At 42.5% G+C, this 27,028-nt stretch overlaps 1 protein-coding gene across 1 annotated transcript in view; it reads right to left on the reverse strand.

Moving 5' to 3' along the window:
• LOC129463002 (putative coiled-coil domain-containing protein 144B) overlaps nucleotides 1-27,027 on the reverse strand; it is a 67,556-nt gene extending 40,529 nt beyond the window's left edge. Inside the window, exon 1 of the mRNA XM_063617798.1 lies at nucleotides 26,889-27,027. The gene's annotated coding sequence lies outside the window, so the exon portion shown is untranslated. The remainder of the gene's footprint in view (nucleotides 1-26,888) is intronic.
• Nucleotide 27,028: the final 1 nt, after the last annotated feature.

Consider the following 27,028-nt stretch of genomic DNA (forward strand, 5'->3'; position numbering starts at 1 on the left):
TATTTAATCATATAAAAGGAGCCCCAGCCCAAAAAGTTTCAGAATCAGTGTTTTAAAAGACTGTGTCCACCATATAGTTATTAAGGAGTGATTAATTGCTTTCCCCATTTTTGATAATCAAAGATACCCCCGCAATACACACACACGTGGTCTGCTAACCAGAATATCTGATTGGCTTAAAATCATCAGTATAGCCACACTATGATGAAATAATTAGACTTAAAGCACAACTCACATGTTGGCAAGTAAAGTTTGTCTTGTAAGCTTTGGTGCTCCATGTTGACCTTATATTCTTTCCACCTTCCTAATACCCCACTCTTCCTTTTTCTGAAGTATTATCTCATTTTACCACCCTCCATCATATCCACCTGATTCTTTTCCCTTCATTTACTCCCTATACTCTCTGTCTTCCACATTCTTTATTCCCCCTTTTACTCTTATCCTCTTCCTTCTATCCTGACACTGCGTATCTAGGGTTCAGTACTATCCACAGTTCCAGGCATTCACTGGGGGTCTTGGAACATACCCCCATGGATAATGGGGGAAAACTGTACATTTTGTTGTGTACGTCTATGGGTGCTGTGCTATGTTATATGGCAAAACATAGGGAAGAGACCAGGGACAAGGATCTTTGCAAAGACTTTTGAGCTGCCAGTGGAGAAGAGCTCAAGGGAGATCAATGTACTCACTCTCACTAATCCTCTTCCGAGGCAGATGCTGATTATATTTACTTAGTTCTAGCTATATTCTCTAACACAAACAAGGCTCAAATTCACCTCCCATTTTACCTCCCATGGAAAGAACCACTGGAAAGGTCACTCCCATAAAGAGCTTATTCACTCTGAGCCATACCATTCATTCAGAGAGAAGCTTAAGAAGAACACTGCCACAGTGGTGGCAGGTTGCCAGGGAGTACTACCTGATATGAAAAATATATATGAACAGAACTATCAGCTCAATCAAGCTGCCAGAATGTGCCAACAGTTGTTAACTCTCTCTGGTGAAAACAGAATTATTTTTCACTTCTTGTGAAGCAAAACACTGGTATTTCTGATGACAGAGCATCTAGTTGTAGATGAGCCATATTATAATAATATAGACTGTTTTCAAGCTCATCCCTAAAAAGAAGAGAACCAGTGAGGAACATATTTATTCACCAGTAATATTCACTGCCTGATCTTCTTTTTAAGTGCAAGGTAAGTACGCAAGACTTTGTGATTCCAGTTTTATAAAGCCCAGCTCTTGAGATTATCCTGTCCCATCGCTAGAGTCTATCTGAACCCATCTCCTAGAGCATGATGGTCCAGTTAGTGCTGGAGAGTACTGCATGGTGCCATTTTCCCCACCCTCCCCGTTACGTGGCAAATGTCTACAGAAATCACGCTTTCTCAGCATGTCAAGTCATATGTCATCAGATCCTATTCTGATGAACGAAACGAGGAAAACAAAGGCAAGGACTAAGAACATCTAAAATGACAGAATCCAATTACTATGGAACTTTATTGTTTAAATATTCAAAAAGATATCCGCTGTTTTATTCCAACTATATGACTAGTCTGGAAAAAGCAAAACTATGGAGACGCCAAAAAGAACAATGGTTGCCAGAGGCCAGTGGAGAGGAAGAAACATAATGGCAGAGGACAGAGGATATTTAGGGCAGTGAAACTATTTTGTCTATGGTACTACAAGGGTATATACACGCCATTACACATTTGTCCAACATCATAGAATATACAACACCAAGAGTGAACCCTAACGTAAACTGTGGACCTTGGGAGTGACGTGCCTGTCAAGGTAGATTCCTCAACTGTAACCCTGATGAACTCTGATGGGGGGTACTGATAATGAGGGAGGCTATTCATATGTCAGGGGTCATGGGGAATATGAAAAATCTCTGTACCTTCTCAATTTTGCTGTGAATCTAAGACTGCTAGGAAAATGTTATTAATTTTAAAAAATTACTCACTGAACTTGCTATTACCCTAAATTATAAAAAGACAGAGTCACCTTGAAAACTGCAAATCACTAAAGATCAAGGTAACAGAATATGAGTACTATCTCCCAAATTGAAGCATATAAAAACACATAAAGCAATTAATTTTAATTGCATACTTAGGCCAAAAAATTGATAAAAATGATTGAATATCTAATCTTATTTCATAATTATAAACAGGGATTTAATACAATACGAATCAAAAATGGCCCATCCATGTAAATAAAATGAAAGAATTTTTATTCTAATTTTAAATCAGACCTTATTATGCCTATTTTATCCCACAATTTTACTGAAAAGTTAATCAGGTAAGAAAGACAGATTATAATTACTTAATACTGCCATAGTAACTTATGTATAAATACCCGTTAAGTATTCACCAAATGTCAAAACTGTAAGCAGCCTTGCTACTTAATATGAATGATGCAACTGAAACCAGTACCATGTTATGGTCTATCATATTATTTGCTATTACATAAAATTTTAAGATAACATCAAAAATTTAGTCAGAGCCATAGCTGCTGGGCAGCAAAGATTTCATATAGCAGGGACAAGACATCCATCCTTAGAAAGGCTTGCTTGCAAGGCTAGTCCTTGGCTGGTGTTTGGGACCTTGAATTTGAGAGGGTTCCCACCATTCCCTAACTTAGAAGAAGGGAATGGCTCACTGTGCCTAAACTGTTTGTGCAAATATGGTTTACTATGAACAGTTAATTTCCTCCTGGGAGTCTAGAATTTTGTTACATGTGAGGGAGAGAAGAGGTGGCCTATGTGACTAGCCTCTATTGAAAACATGGGTGCTGAGTCTCTAATGAAACTCTGGTAAGGTAGACAACATTGCACATGTGTCGTCAAAATTTGAGGCTGGGGGAATTAAGCGCATCCTGCTAACTACACAGGAGATGACTCCTGTAGCTTGTGCCTGGCTTCCTCCAGACTTTGACACGTGCACCTTTTCCCTTCTCTAATTTTGCTCTGTGTCTTTTCACTGTATTAAATGTAATAAATCAAAGCCCCGAGTATGACTGTCCGCTGAGTCCTGTGAGTCCTTCTCAGTGAATTACCAAACCTAGAGTGGTCTTGGGAACCCCTGGTACAATTGCATTATACAATTTTTTTATTGTTTAAGTTGATGTGTTACATGTGACTACAATCAGAAGGTTATTCCACAGAATACCTTTCCCTAATCTGCTTATTATTTATTTTTTGACGTTTGCTTTGGAGATTCCTGTACTTCTATATCCACTGGACTAACAGCATTAAAAATGCATGAAACAATGATGTCAGAAAGTAATTTTAAAAATCAACAATCCTATTTTAACCCAATTAAAAAACAGAAAATCTTGATGATTGACAATATGTTCTACAGTATAAAAGTTTCTGGAACAAAAAATTAAAAGATCACCGTCAGTTTTCTCCCACTCGGTAAGGTTTAATACATTTTTATAATAATTGTGCAGCAGGCCACGTGCAGTGGCACACATCTGTAGCTCCACCTACTCTGAAGGCTGAGGCAGAAGGATTGCTTGAGGCCAGGAACTAAAGCTGCAGTGTGTTATAATCACACCTGTTCAAAAAAAAGTCCAAAAGAACCCTGCAAATAGTGGAACTGATCAGTAAGGATCAATAGGACTTTTAACTTATCTGGCAGGGAGAAGAGTCTTATCTTATATATAGATGGTTAAAAGTGTGGTAATCCAATTGACCACATATTCTAGTTAAATCACAGATTACCAATTTCTGAAGAAATGTAATACCAGAAAAGCACCTCACATTTAAACTATGTCAGATAAAACAATTTGTATTTGACAACCCAGAAGACACTTAAAATCTTGGCAGACCATCATCATTGTGTCATTGTGGTGCAGATATAAAGAAGTGCATTTGAAATGTGTTTTAATAGTATTTTCTTTAGGGATGAAATTCAAAAGGAAGCAGTAAGAGCAGAAATATGACAAGGGGGTAAATGAAAAGGGAACTGCACTAATAAAAAGAGTCAGGCACTGACTTTTCTACTGATGTGACCAGTATTCCCCAAGTACTGAGAACTGCTATATTCAGCATTTCACTTTATCTTTTTCTCCAGGACATTATATTAGTTTCCTGCAATAAAATATTTTTACAATGTCGGTTTGTCTAAACTGCTGGCCTGTAAACTACTTCTAATCAAAACCTGAAACTGTGTCACAACATGGCTGTATTACGATTCCATGTCAGAGGAAGGATATATACATGCATCTGGTAGTGGCTTCCAGTTGTTGCTGTCAGGTGTTTGTTTGGGAATGCATTCAGAAGAGCTTATCAAGGACTTGAGTACAAAACAAGCATTTCCACAAAAAAGCAGGTAAGAAAGACTACACTTTTCCTCACAAATGACCTTAGGTTTAGACAATTCTAGGAAAATGGTGGTAGGGAGCTGCTGCAGTTACAAAAGTTACGCAGGATCTTGGTAGGTGTATTCTTCCACATTTGAACACCAGAAGTACTGATCACATCAACAGCGAACCCCACAACTCTATGATTTTTCTTTAGAAGACAGTGCCACTGAAGAGCTTTTCAAAAGTTAACTCACTTTACTTTTTAGTAACCTTACTGGTTAGAATTGATACTCCCTCCTTGAAATTCTCACCTTCATACATTTTTGCAGCATCGCTTTCTGATTCCTCTCCTTTTTCTTTAGCCACTGCTCAGGCTTCTTTCCTAACTCCTCTGGGAAATGCTGATATTCCCAGGGTTCTGTCACTGGCCCTCTGCTCATTCTATACCTTTCCCATCGTGGACAAGCTCACTCAGATCTACAACTTTGCCTCCATTATTCCAAGTGGGCAACTCCAACCTCCAAGTTCCATCTCCAGCCATAAAAATTTTATCCAATTACCTATTGAAAATATCCTACATGGACATTCCAGTAAACTCAGCAATGCAGGAAAACTGTTAGTCGTGGCTGCTGACCCACGCTGTCCTCTATACACCTGAAAACTGCCTACTTCCTCATGTCCAGGTTAAATGCTAGGGCACAAGCCAGAAACCTGAGAATCATCTGAAATTTCTCCCTATCCCCTATGTTTTTACATTCAGCAATCACTAAATCATATTAACGTACCTCTTTTCTGCATCTGCTTTATATTTCCACTGCCACACATTTATTTTATGTTCATATTTCCTAGTTAAACATGGGCTTTTAAGTAGTGGCTTTTATAGGGAAAAAACAACTATTAATGTTATTTCTTTAAAAAAAAAGCTTAAGTAAAATAAATGAAAAAGGCATCATGCCAAGAAAAAGATCAACATTTTTAAATGAATAACTGAGCTCCTTAACCTTATTCATTTCACCATGGATGGGTGAAAACCTCACAACAGACTGATACTAGTGTGAGGACAGGACAAGGAAACTATAGCTCTGATAACTGCAAATGTTTCCTTTCTTTCCCTGTCTCTTTATGTGGTTATCTTCCAGCTACCCTCCATATATAGTCATATAGTCAGCAAACTATAGACTGTGGGGCAAATCCAATCAGCCTTATAGTTTTGTAAATAAATTTTTACTGGAGCTCAGCCATGTGTATTTGCTTACCTCTTATCTATGACTGTTTTCATACTTCAATGGCAGGGTTGAATAGGAATGACAGACCACATGAAAAAGCCCTGTACAGAAGATGCTTGCGAATCCCTGCTTTATACCATAACCAGAATGTCCTAATACTCAAATCTAATCATGTGACTCCCCACTCCAATGAATCCCTACAGTAAACATTGCTGTCTCCCTACCCAATAGTGATTCCCTGTTCTGTCTTGGTGAAGGAACACATGTCTATTTGGATATTTATCATGGCAACAGCCCTCCCAACTCCACAAGAAGAAATGATTATTCTAAGCTCATCACAGTAATTACATTTGCTTTCCCAGTGCCTGGTTTAGGAATTAGCATGTGGTAGGACCCAGCCAATAAAATATTACAGGAAGTCAACTGCACGCTTCTGAGTCTTCTCCCTAACTAAAAGAAACATGTAAAGAAAAGCCACCCTTTCAGCCTTCAGATATTGTCGGTGAGACCATGATGTTTGGAGCCACTGCTAATTAGTCAGCCATGAAAACTGACATGAACAAAACACTGTGATATCACTGAACGGTCAAAACAACTCTGGTCCCTACTGTTTTAGCCACTGTTAGTTAGGTCATCTAGTATTTTCAGCCCAAAGCATTCCATCTGGTAAATTTCCCATGGCCTACAGGAAAAGATCTACTTGTTTCTTTTTTTGTCTTCTTTTTTTTTCTGAGACAGTGTCTTGCTCTATCACCCAGGCTGGAGTGCAGTGGCACAATCTCAGCTCGCTGCAGCCTCCACCTCCCAGGTTCAAGCGATTCTCCTGCCTCAACCTCTTGAGTAGCTGGGACTACAGGCATATGCCACCATGCCCGGCTAATTTTTTTTTTTTTTTTTTTTTTTTTTAGTAGAGATGGGGGTTCACCATGTTGGCCAGGATGTTCTCGATCTCCTGACCTCGTGATCCGCCCGCCTTGGCCTCCCAAAGTGCTGGGATTACAGGCATGACCCACCGCACCTAGCCTGAGATCTACTCATTTCTATAGTATTAAAAAGTCTGGGCAGGGACTGGTGGCTCATGCCTGTAATCCCAGCACTTGGGAGGCCAAGGCATGTGGATCACTTCAGGTCAGGAGTTCGAGACCAACCTGTCAAACATGCTGAAACCCTGTGTCTACTAAAAATACAAAAATTAGCTGGGAATTGTGGCTCACGACTATAATCCCAGCTACTTGGGAGGCTGAGGCATTAGAAACACTTGAACCCAGGAGGTGGAGGTTGCAGTGAGCCAAGAGAATGCCACTGCACTCCAGCTTGGGTGACAGAGTGAGACTTTGTCTCAAAAAACAAAGTCTGTCATAAGCTTACCTTAGGTATTCACTTCATTCCCAACCATTCGCATCTCATACGTTTTGCACTAGCAAAACTGAACTGCTCATAAACCCTGCAAATTTCACTCAAGCATCTTACTTTTGCACTCACTGCTCCTTCTGCCAAACACACAATCTTCTGCCCACATCATCCTTCTGCCTCTTTACCTGGAAAAGTTCTACTCACTCTGCATGCTTACCTTAAATCCTATCACTTTTTTACAGCTTTCATTCCTCACATAAAGTGTCTGGCACATATTGAACATAGTAAATGATCACTATACGCTTCCAGAGGGCATCTAGCACACAGTAGTAGGCAATGAATAAATAATTCAGGAAATAATTAAAATGACAATGATAATAACAAGCTCCTGGGTTTGGTTTGTTTGTTTTTTTCTTTTTTGAGACAGGGTCTCACTCTGTTACCCAGACAGGAGTGCAGTGGCATGATCATAGCTCACTGTAGCCTCAAATACCCAGGCTCAAGCAATCCTCCCACCTCAGCCTCCCAAGTAGCTGGAAGTACAGGCACCTGCCACCATGCCCTGCTAACGTTTTACTATTTAAAAACAAATTTAGTAGAGATGAGGTCTTATCATGTTGCCCAGGCTGATCTCAAACTCCTGGGCTCAAGTGATCCTCCCATCTCAGCCACCCAAAGTACTGAGATTACAGGCATGTGCCACCATGGCTGGCCCCAACGGTATTTTTAAATGTTTGTATTCTGTAACATTAGAAAAAAATGCTTAGTATCTAAAAGACATTTGGTAATTATTTAAGTGGACAAGTGAATAAATGATTGCCTTGAAAATTCTGTTGAAAGGTGCTGGAGAGGATGTGGAGAAATAGGAACACTTTTACACTGTTGGTGGGACTGTAAACTAGTTCAACCATTGTGGAAGTCAGTGTGGCAATTCCTCAGGGATCTAGAACTAGAAATACCATTTGACCCAGCCATCCCATTACTGGGTATATACCCAAAGGACTATAAATCATGCTGCTATAAAGACACATGCACACGTATGTTTATTGCGGCACTATTCACAATAGCAAAGAGTTGGAACCAAGCCAAATGTCCAACAACGATAGACTGGATTAAGAAAATGTGGCACATATACACCATGGAATACTACGCAGCCATAAAAAATGATGAGTTCATGTCCTTTGTAGGGACATGGATGAAACTGGAAAACATCATTCTCAGTAAACTATCGCAAGGACAAAAAGCCAAACACCGCATGTTCTCACTCATAGGTGGGAATTGAACAATGAGAACTCATGGACACAGGAAGGGGAACATCACACTCCGGGGACTGTTCTGGGGTCGGGGAGGGGGGAGGGACAGCATTAGGAGATATATCTAATGCTAAATGACGAATTAATGGGTGCAGCAAAACAACATGGCACATGGATACATATGTAACAAACCTGCACATTGTGCACATGTACCCTAAAACCTATAGTATGATAATAAAAAAAAAAAAAGAAAAAAAAATTAAGGTCAAAAAAAAAAAAAATTCAAAAAGTTAGCTGGGCATGGTGGCCTGTGCCTGTAGTCCCAGCTACTTGGGAGGCTTAGGCAGGAGAATTGCTTGAACCCAGGCGGCAGAGCTTGCAGTGAGCCGAGATCGCACCACTGCACTCCAGCCTGGGCGACAGAGCAAGACTATGTCTCAAAAAAAAGAAAAAAAAACCCCTGATAATAAATAAACCAAATGTTCAACTCTCAAAGATGGGAGACTTCAAAGAAATAATTAATAAAGGCAGAAGTTAAAGGGAGGATGTTTGACCTGGTCAATAAAGCAATTTTTTGTTTTTTTTTGAGATGGAGTCTCGCTCTGTCGCCCAGGCTGGAGTGCAGTGATGCGATCTCGGCTCACTGCAACCTCTGCCTCCCAGGTTCAAGCGATTCTCCTGCCTCAGCCTCCTGAGTAGCTGGTACTACAGGTGCACACCACCAGGCCCAGCTAATTTTTGTATTTTTATTAGAGACGGGGTTTCACCATATTGGTTAGGCTGGTCTCAAACTCCTGATCTCAGGTGATCCGCCCACCTCGGCCTCCCCAAGTGCTGGGATTACAGGCAGGCGCCACCGCGCCTGGCCTAAAGCAAAATATTGGTTCTGTGCAAAAAGTCAATAAAAAGAGCAAACGTTTACAAGCTGGAGCCTGCACCCATTCAGCTCAGTGTGTCTGCAGAAAAAACAATCTCGCTTCAAAATTCATGATCACGCAGCCCTTTTTGCTTCCTAAAAATCCTACTATGTTGCTGTTGGCCATTCTCCCTCTTTCTCTCTCTTGCTTTCTCTCCAGAAAAGCTATTCAGACTTTCTCCTCTTTCCTCAAACCTCCAACACTTCCTCCTCCATCCTTAGCCTCAGCTGCTGACCTCACTTCTGATCACTCAGAAACCAGGAGAAGCATTTAAGAGTGAACCTCTGCCTCCTGGCATAGGCAAAACCACCCACCTCCCTATGTTTGTGTCCCAATTCTGTGTCCTCTCCTCTCACCATGGATGGACGGTCCAGGCTCCAAGCCAAAGCCAGGCCTCCCCTGGAACTCTGGATCCACCACCCGCAGCTTCTCAGGCAGGGCCCCAGCAGCTCCCCTGCTCCCTTGCACCATCAGTCCCTCCTCTCACTGGGTCACTCCCAACAATATATAAATTTAGTGATGTTTCTCCCATGTGGTAAAGTCACTTAGCCTCACTCCTGCCCCAGCCACTATTTGTTTCTTTCCTATCCTATTTGTTTCTTTCCATTCTCTGCAAAACTTCTCAAAGCGTTGTGTCTATGTGCTGACTCCATTTGTCTTCTCTCATTCTCTGCTGAGTCCTTCCCACAGACTCTCACCCCAGTCACTCCATGAAATGACCCCTGCACTGCCACATCCAATGGTCAATGTTCAGTTCTTAATTTTATTCAGTCTTTCAGCAGCATTTGACCTGGCCGATCACTCCCTCTTCTTAAAAATACTTTTCTCAGCCAGGCGTGGTGGCTCACACCTGTTATCCCAACACTTTGGGAGGCCGAGGCGGGAGGATCATGAGAGCCCAGGAGTTCAAGATCAGCCTGGGCAACATGGCGAGACCCTATCTCTACAAAAACTAAAAAGTAGCCGGTGTGATGGCATGCACCTGTAGTCCCATCTACTCAGGAGGCTGAGGCAGTAGGATCACTTGAGCCTGGGAAATCAAGGCTGCAGTGAGCCATGATTGTACCACTGCACTCCAGCCTGAGTGACAGCGAGACCCTGTCTCAAAAAGACAAAATAGAAACTTTTCTCAGCACATTCCTCTGATTCTCCTGCTGCTTCTGGCTGCACAGGCTCAGTCTCCTTTGCTGGTTCTTCCTCATCCTCCTGATCTCTTGACCTCAAAGTGCCCCAGAGTACAGTCTTTTTTTTTTTTTTTGAGATGCAGTCTCGTCTGTCACCCAAGCTGGAGTGCAATGGTGAGGTCTCAGCTCATGCAACCTCCGCCTTCTGGGTTCAAGTGATTCTCCTGCCTCAGCCTCCCAAGTGGCCGGGACTACAGGCACACGCCACCATGCCCAGCAAATTGTTGTATTTTTAGTAGAGACAGGGTTTTACTATATTGGCCACGCTGGTCTCAAACTCCTGACCTCGTGAACCGCCCACCTCGGCCTCCCAAAGTGCTGGGATTACAGGCATGAGCCACCATGCCCGGCCCAGAGTACAGTCTTTAGATGGCCTCTCTACCTATACTCGCTCCCCTCATAAACTCCTCCTGCCTCATGGCTTTAAATACCATCTGTACACTGATGACTCCCATATTTCTTTTTTTTTTTTTTGGAGACGGAGTCTTGCTCAGTCCCCCAGGCTGGAGTGCAGTGGCGCGATCTCGGCTCACTGCAAGCTCCACCTCCCGGGATCACGCCATTCTCCTGCCTCAGCCTCTCAAGTAGCTGGGACTACAGGCGCCCGCCACCATGCCTGGCTAATTTTTTTGTATTTTTAGTAGAGATGGGGTTTCACCATGTTAGCCAGGATGCTCTCGATCTCCTGACCTCGTGATCCACCCATCTCGGCCTGCCAAAGTGCTGGGATTATAGGTGTGAGCCACCGCGCCCAGCCAATGACTCCCATATTTCTATCTCTTACTGGGTGGGAGTTCTCCTCAGAACTCCATACTCAGAAATCCAACTCTCATAAATAGTATCTCAAATGGGCAATACGCTCAAAAGTCAATTCCTACTTTTCTCGCTAAACTTGCTTTCCGGCAGTCTCCACCATCTTCATGTCCAATCTAACCTGGAGGCAAAAACCTTGAAGTCATTCTTGACTCTTCTCTATTACACACCCTATCCAATCTTTCTGCAGATCCAGTCGACCCCCAAATCCAGTTAGCTCTCATCATCTCCCCTGTTAACCCCTGGTCCAGGCCATCTTCCTCTCTCACCTGAATCACTGCAGCATTCTCCTCACTGGTCTCTTTGGTTCTGTTTTCACTCCACCTTAGCATAGTCTCCACAGAGCAGTCAGAGGGATCCTTTTAAAGTGTAATTCCCATCCTGTCCCTGCTCTGTTCAAAACCCTGTTGTGATTCCCGTTTTAATCTGTCAGATTAAAAGCCAGAGTCTTTCCAGTGACCTACATGATCTGACTATTATCACCTCCCACTTTTTTCCCCTTGCTCACTCCACTCCAGCTCTGCAGCTGTCCTTTCTGTTTCCTGAACAGCCCAGATTTTGCTTCTTTAGAACCTTTGCATTTGCTGTCCCCTCTGTCTGGAATGTTTTTCCAGGAAGTCACCTGGCTCTCTTCTGCACTTCCTGACCACCATGTTTAAAAATCACGCAAACACACTTCAAGGCCGGACATGGTGGCTCATGCCTGTAATCCCAGCACTTTGGGAGGCCGAGGTGGGTGGATCACCTGAGGTCAGGAGTTCGAGACCAGCCTGGCCAACATGGTGAAACCTCGTCTCTACTACAAATACAAATATTAGCCGGGTGTAGTGGCACATACCGGTAATCCCAGCTACTCAGGAGGCTGAGGCAGGAGAATCGCTTGAACCCAGAAGGTGGAGGAGGTGCAGTGAGCCAAGATCACGCCACTGCACTCCAGCCTGGGTGACAGAGCAAGACCCCATCTCAAAAAAAAAAAAAATCACACAAACACACTTCTCTTCATATTCCCTTTCCAAGTTTTATTTTTCTCCAGAATACTTTACATTGTTTTAACAAAAGTTCTCTGTTTCCCCTCAACTAGAATGGGTACTTCCTGCAGGTAGGCACTCTAGTCCTCCCATCCAAGTACTAACCAGGCTCAACCCTGCTTAGCTTCTGAGAGCAGGGGAGATCAGGCCTGTTCCGGGTGGTATGGCCCAGGAATTTTGATTCTGTTTTATTCATTGCTGTTCTGTTGATTCTCTTTTGTTCCTCCTCCTAGTGCTGAGAACACTACTTGTACATAATAAGCATTCAATAAATATTTGTTGAATGAATGAATTATTGAATGAATTAATCCCAGAAATGCAGGACTGGTTCTACATTAGAAAATTTTTCAAGGTCATTCTCTGTTGTTGTAACACATTAAGAGAGGAAAATTTTGTACTCTAAATCATTTGATAAAATACATACTGATTTCTGTTTCCAAAAACTCTTACTGGCTGGGTGCGCTGTCTCACGCCTGTAATCCCAGCAGTTTGGGAGGCCGAGGTGGACGGATCACGAGGTCAGGAGATCAAGATCATCCTGGCTAATACGTGAAACTCCATCTCTACTAAAAATACAAAAAATTAGCCAGGCATGGTGGTGGGTGTCTGTAGTCCCAGCTACTCGGGCGGCTGAGGCAGGAGAATGGTGTGAACCCACGAGGCAGAGCTTGCAGTGAGCCGAGATCGCACCACTGCACGCCAGCCTGGGCAACAGAGCGAGACTACGTCCCAAAAAAAAAAGAAAAAAAAAAGTTAAGACCTCAAACTATTAAAATTACAGAAGAAAACCTAGGAAATACCCTTCTCAACATTGGCCTTGGCAAAGAATTTTTGGCTTAAGTTCCCAAAAGCAATTGCAGTAACAACCAAAATAGGTGGAATCTAATTAAACTAAAGAGCTTCTCCACAGCAAAGAAAACTATCAACAGAGTAAACAGACAACTTACAGAATAGGAGAAATATTCACAAACGATGTATCTAATATCCAGAATCTACAAGAAAAACTTAAATCAACAAGCAAAAAACAAATAACCCCATTAAAAAATGGGCAAAGGACATGAATAGACACTTCTCAAAAGAAGACATACAAGTGGCCAACAAACATATGAAAAAATGCTGATCATCACTCATCATCACAGAAATGCAAATCAAAACCACAATGAGATGCCTTCTCACATTAGTGAGAATGGCTACTGAAAAGTCAAACAAATAACAGATGATAGTGAGGCTGTAGAGAAAAGGGAGCACTTATATACTGCTGGTGGAAATGTAAATTAGTTTAGCCAGTGTAGAAAGCAGTTTGGAGATTTCTCAAAGATCTTCAAACAGAGCTACCATTCGACCCAGCTATCTCATTACTGGATATGTACCCAAAAGAAAACAAATCATTGTACCAAAAAGACATGGGCACTCATATGTTCATTGCAACACTAGTCATAACAGCAAAGACAGGGAATGAACCTAAATACCCATCAATGATAGACTGGATAAAGAAAATACGGTACCTATACACCATGAAATACTACACAGACATAAAGATGAAGGAAACCATGTCCTTTTCAGCAAGATGGATGCAGCTGGAGGCCATTATCTTAAGCAAACTAAGGCAGGAACAGAAAACCAAATACTGTATGTTCTCACTTACAAATGGGAGCTAAACATAGAGTACACAGAGACACAAAGATGGGAACAACGGACACTGGGGACTCTGAAAGGGGTGAGGCAGGTGAGGGACAAGGCCTGAAAAGCTAACCACTGTATACTGTGCTCACTACTTGAGTGATGGGATCAACTGTACCCCAAACCTCAGCATCACACAATATAGCAATGTAACAAACCTGCACATGCACCCCCCCAATCTAAAATAAAATACATATATATGTACACACACGGAGAGAGAGAGGGATTGAACATAACCTATCATGCTGTACTTTGGTGAGGTAAAAAGGAAGTTATTTTAAGTAAAATGCACATGGCTACTGGTTTTCAAAAAGACTATGAACCATCTGACTTTCACCACTTTTTTTTGGCTTCCTAATTCTGAGAGAACAAGCCTATGAGGCATCATAGACAAACAGGTCTAGACACCATATTTTGTGAAGAGTAAATAAAGCAGACACATATTTATATTTCTAATTTTACAGAGATTTAACAATGAATAAAAATTACTCCAGGCAAAATGAGTTTTGGGTTTCATCAAATGTAAAATGTTTTGAAAACTAATCCAAAATATTCACACACACACACACACACACACACACACACACACAATCACGTCAGCAGGAAATACTATTCTTATGATCAAGATTGGAAACATCTTATTTTCTTTTTTTTTTTTTTAATTTTTTTTTTTTTATTATACTTTAGGGTTTTAGGGTACATGTGCACAATGTGCAGGTTTGTTACATATGTATCCATGTGCCATGTTGATTTCCTGCACCCATTAATTCGTCATTTAGCATTAGGTGTATCTCCTAATGCTGTCCCTCCCCCCGCCCCCCACCCCACAACAGTCCCCGGAGCGTGATGTTCCCCTTCCTGTGTCCATGAGTTCTCATTGTTCAATTCCCACCTATGAGTGAGAACATGCGGTGTTTGGTTTTTTGTCCTTGCGATAGTTTACTGAGAATGATGTTTTCCAGTTTCATCCATGTCCCTACAAAGGACACGAACTCATCATTTTTTATGGCTGCATAGTATTCCATGGTGTATATGTGCCACATTTTCTTAATCCAGTCTATCGTTGTTGGACCTTTGGGTTGGTTCCAACTCTTTGCTATTGTGAATAGTGCCGCAATAAACATACGTGTGCATGTGTCTTTATAGCAGCATGATTTATAGTCCTTTGGGTATATACCCAGTAATGGGATGGCTGGGTCAAATGGTATTTCTAGTTCAAGATCCCTGAGGAATCGCCACACTGACTTCCACGATGGTTGAACTAGTTTACAGTCCCACCAACAGTGTAAAAGTGTTCCTATTTCTCCACATCCTCTCCAGCACCTGTTGTTTCCTGATTTTTTAATGATGGCCATTCTAACTGGTGTAAGATGGTATCTCACTGTGGTTTTGATTTGCATTTCTCTGATGGCCAGTGATGAGGAGCATTTCTTCATGTGTTTTTTGGCTGCATAAATGTCTTCTTTTGAGAAGTGTCTGTTCATGTCCTTTGTCCACTTTTTGATGGGGTTGTTTGTTTTTTTCTTGTAAATTTAAAGTTCATATGGAACCAAAAAAGAGCCCGCATCACCAAGTCAATCCTAAGCCAAAGGAACAAAGCTGGAGGCATCACGCTACCTGACTTTAAACTATACTACAAGGCTACAGTAACCAAAACAGCATGGTACTGGTACCACAACAGAGACATAGATCAATGGAACAGAACAGAGCCCTCAGAAATGATGCCGCATAGCTACAACTATCTGATCTTTGACAAACCTGACAAAAACAAGAAATGGGGAAAGGATTCCCTATTTAATAAATGGTGCTGGGAAAACTGGCTAGCCATATGTAGAAAGCTGCAACTGGATCCCTTCCTTACACCTTATACAAAAATTAATTCAAGATGGATTAAAGACTTATATGTTAGACCTAAAACCATTAAAATCCTACAAGAAAACCTAGGCAATACCATTCAGGACATAGGCGTGGGCAAGGACTTCATGTCTAAAACACCAAAAGCAATGGCAACAAAAGCCAAAATCGACAAATGGGATCTCATTAAACTAAAGAGCTTCTGCACAGCAAAAGAAACTATCATCAGAGTGAACAGGCAACCTACACAATGGGAGAAAATTTTTGCAACCTACTCATCTGACAAAGGGCTAATATCCAGAATCTACAATGAACGGAAACATCTTATTTTCTATCTCTTCCCTGCAAGCTCATTATGACTAGGTTACATCATAAAAGGGCACTAATGAACATGTGAATTGCCTTTGCATATCCACTCTGGCAGCTGCCTCGGTCCATTTCTGTCAGGTGGGGGACAGCACAGGTGGCATCAGTGGAGTCATTCTTGAATGACTGCTCTTTTTAACTGTTTTCTTCAATTTCCTGTTACCATTCCTATTTCCTTTATGCTAAACCTCCTGCAGGCAGCTGCCTCCCTCTAGCTTTTTATTCTTTCCAGTGTTCTTGGCAGCATGGCTGACGGGCTGGGGAGGCTGTAACCAAGGGGCCTTCCTTCATGGTATGATCCAGCCTCGGAACGGGGCGGAGGCAGAATGGACGAGGTAGCAGGAAGAACAAACAGGGGTCTGAGGCGAGTTTATACTTTGGGAGCCCCTATTATTGGTCAGTAACATGACAGGTTTTCTTTTCTTTTTTTCAGACAGGGTCTCCCTCTGTCACCCAGGCTGGAGTGGAGTGGTGCTATCACAGCTCACTGCAGACTTAAACTCCTGGGCTCAAGCAATCCTCCTGCCTCAGTGCTGGGTTTCTTTTTTTTTTGACATAAAGTGAAAAGAAGGTAATGACAGTGGCAGATACAAGATATATATATAATCTGGGTAGATTCTAGTTTTAAGACACATGACTGCTGATATGATGGAGACTCCCAGGCCTGCTAATTTACTATCTGGGCTAGGTCTAGGCTGAGGCTGGGTTTTCCCTGCCAGCTTCTTTCTTTCTCTGTCCCCATCTCCCCAAAAGGCTTGAGGCTGGGAAGGGAGTGTTGTGGTGCCAGAATCTTCTAAAGGTTTAGCAAAATATTTTGAGAATGCGGTAGGAATTGGTGATTTTAAAGAGGGTTTCTATTTAGTGTGAAAGATACAACAATAAAGCTTTTGCAGCAAAACATAGGACAGTATCTTCATGATCTTGGAATAAACAATGTCTTACACAGAATACAAAAAGCATTAACCGTTAGAGAAAAGATTGATGAATTAGACTTAAGAACTTTGTTCATCAAAAGATGAACATTTAAAGCACACTGGATGAAGGTATTTGCCACACAATTATTTGACAAGGGACTTATATCAAGAATACAGAAAGAACTCTTAAAAGCAATAAGGAAGATAATGACAATCTGGTTTTTTTTGTTTGTTTTTTTTGAGACAGAGTCTCTCTCTGTCGCCCAGGCTGGAGTGCAGTGGCACAATCTCGGCTCACTGCAACCTCCACCTCCCAGGTTCAAGAGATTCTCCTGCCTCAGCCTCCCAAGTAGGTGGGATCACAGGCGCCCACCATTATGCCTGGCTAATTTTTGTATTTTTAGTAGAGACAGGGGTTCACCATGTTGGCCAGTCTAGTCTCGAACTCCTGATCTCAGGCTATCCGCCAACCTCGGCTTCCCAAAGTGCTGGGATTATAGGCATGAACCACTGCTTCCAGCCGACCATCTGATTTTATAAACGGGCAAAAGTTCATGTTCTGATTACAGGGCCAATAAGTCTCACCCCCCAAACAAGGATGATGGTTTCCAGCTTCATCCATGTCCCTGCAAAGGACATGAACTCATCCTTTTTTATGGCTGCATAGTATTCCATGGTGTATATGTACCACATTTTCGTTATCCAGTCTATCACTGATGGACATCTGGGTTGGTTCTATGTCTTTGCTATTGTAAATAGTGCTGTAATAAACATACGGGTACATGTGTCTCTATAGCAGAATGATTTATATTCCTTTGGGTATATACCCAGTAATGAGATTGCTGGGTCAAATGGTGTTTCTGGTTCTAGATACTTGAGGAATCACCACACTGTCTTCCACAATGGTTGAACTAATTTACATTCCCACCAACAGTGTAAAAGCATTCCTATTTCTCCACAGCCTCATCAGCATCTATTGTTTCTTGACTTTTTAATAATTGTCATTGTCACTGGTGTGAGATGTTATCTCACTGTGGTTTTGATGTGTATTTCTCTAACTATCAGTGATGTTCAGCTTTTTCTCATATGGTTTTTGGACACGTAAATGTCTTCTTTTGAGAAGTGTCTGTTCATATCCTTTGCCCAGTTTTTGATGGAGTTGTTTTGTCTTGTAAATTTGTTTAAGTTCCTTGTAGAGTCTGGAAATTAGACCTTTCTCAGATGAATGGATTGCAAAAATTTTCTCCCATTCTGTAGGTTGCCTGTTCACTCTGACGGTAGTTTCTTTTGCTGTGCAGAAGCTCTTTAGTTTAAGTGGATCCCATTTGTCAATTTTGGCTTTTGTGGAAATTGCTTTTGGTGTTTTAGTCATGAAGTCTTTGCCCATGACTATGTCCTGAATGGTATTGCCTAGGTTTTCTTCTAGGGTTTTTGTGCTTTGGGGTTTTACATTTAAGTCTTTAATCCATCTTGAGTTAATTTTTTTATAAGGTGTAAGGAAGGGGTCCAGTTTCAGTTTTCTGCATATGGCTAGCCAGTTTTCCCAGCACCATTTATTAAAGAGGGAATCCTTTCCCCATTGCTGGTTTTTGTCAGGTTTGTTGAAGATCAGATTGTTATAGATGTGTCTTGTTTTTGAGGTCTCTGTTCTGTTCCATTGGTCTATATCTCTGTTTTGGTACCAGTATCATGCCGTTTTGGCTACTGTAGGCTGGTAGTATAGTTTGAATTCAGGTAGCATGATGCCTCCAGCTTTGTTCTTTTTGCTTAGGATTGTCTTGGCTATACAGGCTCTTTTTTGGTTCCATATGAAATTTAAAGTAGTTTTTTTCTTTGGATTTATGTCCAATGTATGACCAGTTTCACGATATTGATTCTTCCTATGAGAATGGAATGTTTTTCCATTTGTTTGTGTCCTCTCTTATTTCCTCGAGCAGTGGTTTGTAGTTCTCATTGAGGAGGTCCTTCAAGTCCCTTGTAAGTTGTATTCCTGGGTATTTTATTCTCTTTGTAGCAATTGTGAATGGGAGTTCATTCATGATTTGGCTCTCCACTTGTCTATTGTTGGTGTGTAGGAATGCCTGTGATTGCTGCACATTGATTTTGTATCCTGAGACTTTGCTGAAGTTGCTTATCAGCTTAAGGAGTTTTGGGGCTGAGATGACGGGGTTTTCTAAATACAGAATCATGTCGTCTGCAAACAGAGACAATCCGATTTCCTCCCTTCCTATTTGAATACTCTTTATTTATTTCTTTTGCCTGACTGCCCTGGCCAGAACTTCCAATACTATGTTGAATAGGGGTAGTGAGAGAGGGCATCCTTGCCAGACTTATCTTTAAAGAAAGTGTTTACAAAACACATATCTGAAGAAGAACTTGCATGCAAAATATACCAAGAACTTGGGAAATTCAAAAGTAAGAAAATAAACTACATTTAACAAATGGACAAATATATGTAGCAATACCTCCCAATAGTAGATAATCTGATGGAAAATAAGCATATAAAGACATGGTGAACACTAGGGAATTAGGAGAAAAAAGTAATGCACTGTACACTAAGGAAAGCAAATTAAAACAGCAATGAGGTAGATAGCCTATACATCGATTAGGACAGTTACATAAACAACAAACAAGCAAAAGCCAGCACTACCAATCCTTGGTGAGGATACAGAACGGGAGCTCTCCTTCACTACTGGGGAGACTGCGTAATGGCATAGCCACTTCACAAGATAGCATGGCATGTTATTGCAAAGGAAACTGCAGCATCACATAGTATGCAGCAACCGTGCCCCTACACATCTACCCAACTGGTGTGAAAACACATCCACATACAAACCAACAAGAGAATACACACAGCAGCTTTATTCACAATGACGAAAACCTGGAAGGAATCAAATCGTCTTTCAGTGAACACATAACCAAACTGTGTCGCTTGTAACCTGAGGCAGGAACAGGTGATGGAGACACGAGACCTTTAGGGTGCAGCAGAGGAAATGGGGACAGACACATGAGAAGGCAGCACTGCAGCCACAAGGATTTCAGATACAAAAGGAAGACACTGACCACAGGCACATGGTACGGCAGCACTTGAGGACAGATATGTCTGCAGGCACAGGGCAGCTGGGGAATGAAGACACGTGAGGATGGATATGGACCTCTAGGTGAGGAGCGAAGACCCAGGTATCCTGACATGGGCCATATGGACAAGGAATGGATACACGTGAGGGAAGACATGGGCTACGTGCAAAGGGACCAAAGACAAATGAAGACTGGCATGGGAGGCAGGCGCGGGGGAAGGAGATAATCTAGGCAAGATCCGTACTGCAGGCTGAGAGGACGGCAAAACCTGACAACACACAAGGGCAGACATGGAGAGAACCTGCAGAATTCAGGCACTGGGATGCAGATGCACAAAGCATGGCATGTTTGCAGGGACACAGGGGTGAAGACATTGGGAGACAGACAGTGCTGCAGGCACAGGGGTTGGAAACAGCTGAGTGCATACAGGAGATGCTTAGATCAGAGCTTAGTGGAAACGTACACCCTAAGTGAGGATGTCAGAACAGAGAGAGACTGAAAATCAATCATCTCAGCTCCTTCTCAGGGATCAAAGCTAAGGAACAATCAAACTGGAAGTATACCGAATAAAGGCAATAAAAAACATAACAGCAGACATCAATAAATACATAAAAAATAAAGCACAACAAAAACAAATCAACAAATAACATTGCCGGGCGCGGTGGCTCACGCTTGTAATCCCAGCACTTTGGGAGGCCGAGGCGGGTGGATCACGAGGTCAGGAGATCGAGACCACGGTGAAACCCCGTCTCTACTAAAAATACAAAAAATTAGCCGGGCGTGGTGGCGGGCGCCTGTAGTCCCAGCTACTCGTAGAGGCTGAGGCAGGAGAATGGCGTGAACCCGGGAGGCGGAGCTTGCAGTGAGCCGAGATTGCGCCACTGCACTCCAGCCTGGGCGACAGAGCGAGACTCCGTCTCAAAAAAAAAAAAAAAAAAAAAAAAAAACAAATAACATCAATAAACCATTAGTCAATGTGATTAAGAAAAAGAGAAGTTAACACAAACCATCAATATCAGAAATCAACACAGACACATTCTTCACTGGGCCTGTGGACCTTAACAAGAACTTAAGAGGACTTTGTGAAATATGTGGGTCTAAAAATTCAACAGAGAACAAAATGCACCACATTTAAAAACCAACTTACCCAAACTGACCCAAACATAACATGAAATAGAAAAACTCCTAGTCTACTAAACAAATTGAATACATTCTTGGAAAAAAAAAAATCAAACCAACCAACAAAAATGTTCTACAAGTAAAACTCGCAGCTCATAATTATGGAATAGTCCATACAAAGAAAAACACTAAAATGAAAATAAAGATAATATTTTTAAAATTTTTTGTGTAGCTGGCATTACATTGAGGACACAATTGGACCAGGACACATTATGGAACACAAATGAATAAAATTATGTCACCTCTTTCATAAGCAGTATGTATCTCCTTTTTAATAAACAGAGCTGGGGCCGGATGCGGTGGCTCATGCCTGTAATCCCAGCACTTTAGGAGGCCGAGGTGGGCGGATCACGAGGTCAGGAGATGGAGATCATCCTGGCTAACAAATGAAACCTCGTCTCTACTAAAAATACAAAAAAAAAAAAAAAAACTGCCCGGGCGTGGTGATCGGCGCCTGTAGTCCCAGCTACTTGGGAGGCTGAGGCAGGAGAATGGCGTGAACCTGGGAGGCAGAGCTTGCAGTGAGCCAAGATCACACCACTGCTCTCCAGCCTGGGCAACAGAGCGAGAGTCCATCTCAAAAAAAAAAATAAATAAATAAACAGAGCTACAAATATTCTAAGCAAAATATTACATGAATGAAGCCACCTATGAAAACACAGCAGATCAATACTAAATGGAATACACACCAAAATCCAAGGTCCTTACCATTCAAAATAAATCATGTAAGTCATCCCATTAGCAGAAAAATACAGGAGAAAATAGTAAGATCATTCAGCTGAAAAGTTTTTTAAAGCATTTAATAAAATTTAAAATTGAACCACAAACACACACAAAAAAAACTTGAGTAAAATATAAAAAGAGGATGTGCCAGGTGCGGTGGCTCACACCTGTAATCCCAGCACTTTGGGAGGCCAAGGTGGGCGGATCACCTGAGGTCAGGAGTTCGAGACCAGCCTGACCAACATGGAGAAACCCTGTCTCTACTAAAAATACAAAACTAGCTGGGCGTTGTGGCACATGCCTGTAATCCCAGCTACTCGGGAGGCTGAGGCAGGAGAATCGCTTGAACCCGGGAGGCAGAGGTTACAGTGAGCTGAGATCGAGCCATTGCACTCCAGCCTGGGGGACAAGAGCGAGACTCCATCTCAAAAAAAAAAAAAAAAAAAAAAAAAAAGCAACTTCCTTAATTTGATGAAATCTGATAAAGTCTAATACTAGCCAATAACAAATAACATAAATAACATAATCAACAGAGAATTATGGGAAGCTTTTTCCCCCAGTGCAGGACCAGACGAGGATGCCTGCTATCACTCTTTAATCAGCATTGTAGTGAAGAAACAATACAGTAAGAAATAAAAAGGCATTAGGATTAATTTTTAAACCAAAAAAATTGTCATTATGTGTATATGACACTATTACATGCCTAGACAATCCCTGAAAACCCCAAAACTGTTACAATTAATAACTTACTGGATACATTATTGTTACAACCAGATTACTATATACTAGTATGAAACCAACAGAAAATAATGATCAAACTAGAGAACAAGTATCTATGACAAAACGAGCCAATAAAGGATCAATTTACAGATTTAAGATAAATCCTTCCAATCGATATATAAAAAAGGACCCTACAAAAACACGCACAAAATGAGCAAAGCATATGAAGACAAGTAAGGCACAGAAGCCAATAAACATTTGCTAAACTCTACCTCACATGAAACCCGCCACTGCAAGTTCCAGGTGAGAGGATCCCTGCAGAAACACTGCAGGGCAGGATCCCAGGAGGCAGGACCATCGGGGAAGTGATGGAGCCCCTGCAGTGGGGAGGGTCTCAGGCCCAAGAGGGCCAGGTGGCTCCAGACCTCCTGCTCCAGCTTCCCCTTACTCCCCACACCAGGCACAGCCCCACATGAGTGCCCCGATGCAGGGAGGATTCTGACTGGCCATGTCTTCTCTGCCACTGTGCAGCCTGCTGAATGGCAGCCTCCTTGCCCATTACATCATTCCAGCCTTCCCTTTCATGGGTCACCTTCTCCCTCCCAACACAATGCCAGAATCCACCCCAGGAGGATAGGGACCGGGAACCAAACTGTGGCACCATGAGTGGAGACCCTGGAGGCAGACACGGGTGTAGGCACAGAGTGGAAACATGCTAGGCCTGGCCGATGGGTGACAATCACAGAGGATGGGGACATTCAAGGGCAGACATGGGCTGCAGGCACAGGAGAGAAGACCTGGACTACAGTCACGGGGGATCCAGACAAAAAGGGAGCTCGCTGGCTACAGCTGCACGGCAGAGAGGCACACCAGGGACAGACATGGATACAGGTGCAGGATAGAGGAGTAGGTGAAGGTTGGTGTGGGCAGGGGGCACAGAGATAAAGACACCCAAAGGTAGATGTGGCTCTAGGCTGAAGGGTGGAGTCACAAGAGTCCTAATGTGGGCTGCATGGACAAGGGCTGGAGACACAGGAAGACAGGCATGGGAAGCTGGCACACTCAATGACAGGCCTCTGCTGCAGTAACAACAGACGGAGACACTCAACGAAAGAGACTGGCTGCAGGTACAAACACTAGGGATAGGAGTTTTGGGCACAGTCTCCTGGGAGAAATGATCTAGAAAAGGACAGAAATGGGCTGAAGGCACAGGGGAAGGAGACACACGAATGCAGACATGGCCCAAAAAGCATGTGGACATGGATTAGAGGGACAGAGAATGTAGCAAACATAAGCTGGCATGGGCAGAAGCTCAGGGGACAAACGGACGAAAACATCAGAACGGGCTGCAAACACAGGGATTGAGGCACTGGAGGACTGCTACTGCCTGAAGGCTAAGGAGATGGCAACATTCAAGGCAAGCAATGTCCTGCAAGCACACAGGATGGAGACTCACATGGCTGGCACGGGCTGCAGGAGCAAGAAATGGAGACTTCTGACAGGGGGCATAAAGTGCAGGCAGAGGACAGACCAGGTGACAATACACAAGGGCAGACGTGGGCTTCCGTCATTACGGGATGGTGATACTGGCAAGAAGATACAGGCTTCAGGCACAAGGATGGAGACACACAAGGCCTGGCATGGCTGTAGGCAATACAGGGTGGAGACACTGGGAGGTCAATGCGGCTGCAGACACAGGAAACACCTGATGGAAAATGTGGGCTGTCAGATAAACCCTGCTCAGAGAGAAATTTACAGCCTTACAGGAATGTGTTAGAATAGAAAGAATAGAAAAAAGATTGACAATCAATCATATAAACTCCCTTCTCAAGAATTAAAATGATCAAAATGAAAGAATGTGGAATTAAAGTAATAAAGAGCAGACATCAATGAAATAGGAAAAAAATGCAACAGAAACAAATCAAGGATAAAAGTTGGTTTACAGGGTCGGGTGCGGTGGCTCAAGCTAGTAATCCCAGCACTTTGAGAGGCCAAGGTGGGCGGATCACGAGGTCAGGAGATCAAGACCATCCTGGCTAACACAGTGAAACTCCGTCTCTACTAAAAAATACAAAAAATTAGCCGGGCAGGGTGGCGGGTGACTGTAGTCCCAGCTACTTGGGAGGCTGAGGCAGGAGAATGGCCTGAACCTGGGAGGCAGAACTTGCAGTGAGCCGAGATCACACCACTGCACTCCAGCATGGGCGACAGAGTGAGATTCTGTCTCAAAAAAAAAAAAAAGTTGGTTTATAAATATTAATACACTTAATAAACCACTAGTGAAACTAACTAAGGCAAAGAGAAAAAACACAAAAAACCAATATCAGGAATCAAAACAGAAGCCTGCTCTATAGAGCAGTGTATTAAGACACTAGGAGGGTTCTGTGAAATACTTAGGACTACAAGTTTGACAACAGAGATTCAAATAACATCACATTGAAAAATAAACTTACTAGGCCGGACATGGTGGCTTACACCTGTAATCCCAGCACTTTGGGAGGTCGAGGCAGGTGGATCGCCTGAGGCCAGGAGTTCGAGACCAGCCTAGCCAACATGCCAAAAACCTGTCTCTACTAAAAAATACAGCCGGGCACTGTGGCTCACACCTGTAATCCCAGCACTTTGGGAGGCTGAGGCAGGTGGATCACGAGGTCAGAAGTTCGAGATCAGCCTGGACAACATAGTGAAACCCCGTGTCTACTAGCAACACAAAAATTAGCCGGGCGTGGTGGCACACACCTGTAATTCCAGCTACTTAGGAGGCTGAGGCTGGAGAATTGCTTGAATCCGGGAGGTGGAAGTTGCAGTGAGCCAAGATTGCACCACTGCACTCTAGCCTGGGAGACAGAGCGAGACTCTGTCCCCCGAAAAATAAAAATAAAAATAAAAATAAACTTACTAAAATGGACACAGAAATAACATAAAACAAGAAAACTCCTACATATACCAAAGGATTTGAATTATTAGAAGTCAAACCAGCCAACAAAAATACTGTTCCACATGGAAAATTCCATACCTAAAGAAATATTCCAAATATTTAAGGAAGAAAACACCTAAATTTCTCAGACTCTTCCAAACACAAGAAATATAGGAAATATTTTTCAGTGCTTTTTTTTTGTGAAGTCAGCATTATGTTGACACCACAATCTGAACAGGACATTAGAAAAAAAAATTATAGGCCCTCTCTTTCATTAACAGAAATACAAATATTCTAAAACAATCATATCATATGAATTAAACCACATATGGAAATGTAACACATGGTACTAAAAAACGCAGGATCGGTTAACATCCAAAAATAGTTCATGTAAAATATCCTATTTTCAGAAAAATAGGAGAAAAACATATGATTATTTACAGCACATGTAAAAAAAAGCATTTATTCAAATTCAACAATTAGTCATAACTAACTCTTAGCATATGTAAAAGGCAGCTTCCTTAATCTGATTAAGTTTGTCTAAAATGAAATTACAGCAAACTACATAAGGAATACAGGATCACTGAAACCTTTTCCCTGGAATCAGAACCAGACACACCGTGCTCAGGAGGTGCGATCGGAACAACAAAAGAAGAAAATAAAGAAAAATAAAGGTATAAGAACCAACATTTAAGCAATATAGCTGTTATTATACGTGGCTGACACTAAGTACATAAGTATTTACGTACGTAAGTACATAAGTACATAACTACAGCTACATAAGTACATGAAAAACCCACCACAATCCAAAAATGATGGCTATGAATATGTGAATTAAACCAGGTAACACGACACAAAATCAATCTATAAAATCAATTAATTTCTTATTTACCAGCAAGAAAGAAATGTGAAATAAAATTAAGGTACAATGACCAGACTAAGAAACGGCTATCTGCACTAGAAATGACCCCATAAAGGAGTAATTTGTAGAATATCTTTTTAAATTCTTCAAATCAACGTAAGAACACAAATGACCCAACAGAAAAACCAGCACTGAAAATGAAGACAAAGACGCAAAGGCCAATAAATATTCACGAAACGTCACTTCACTAACTTATTTCCAGTTCCAGATGACAGGAGGCCCTCAGGGACCCAGGAGGCAGGAGCACAGGGAGGTGACAGCGCCAGCAGCAGGAGGTGGGGCCTCTGCCTTGGCCCGAGCCAGGCCACAGCTCCTGGCGGGCTCCGGGGGCCGGGAAGCCCGAGCAGCCTGGCGCTCCTGGCCCCTGCACACGCTTCCCTCCCTCCACCCCGTTCCTCTCTCTCTCTCTGTGCCTTGGGCCCCGTGGGATGCGCTCACATCCAGACTCACCAGGCCCGAGACGTCGGGAGAATGGAGAAGCGCTTGCGAGCCGAAAGTCCTCCAGGAACACCTGAAGGAAGCTTCGCCTGCACCTGGGACACCCTTCCCTGATGCTGGCCTCAATTCAGGCGCACCGCACACGCTTCCGG

This window comes from Symphalangus syndactylus, chromosome 14 (assembly GCF_028878055.3).
Source record: "Symphalangus syndactylus isolate Jambi chromosome 14, NHGRI_mSymSyn1-v2.1_pri, whole genome shotgun sequence".
Classification (NCBI taxonomy): domain Eukaryota; kingdom Metazoa; phylum Chordata; class Mammalia; order Primates; family Hylobatidae; genus Symphalangus; species Symphalangus syndactylus.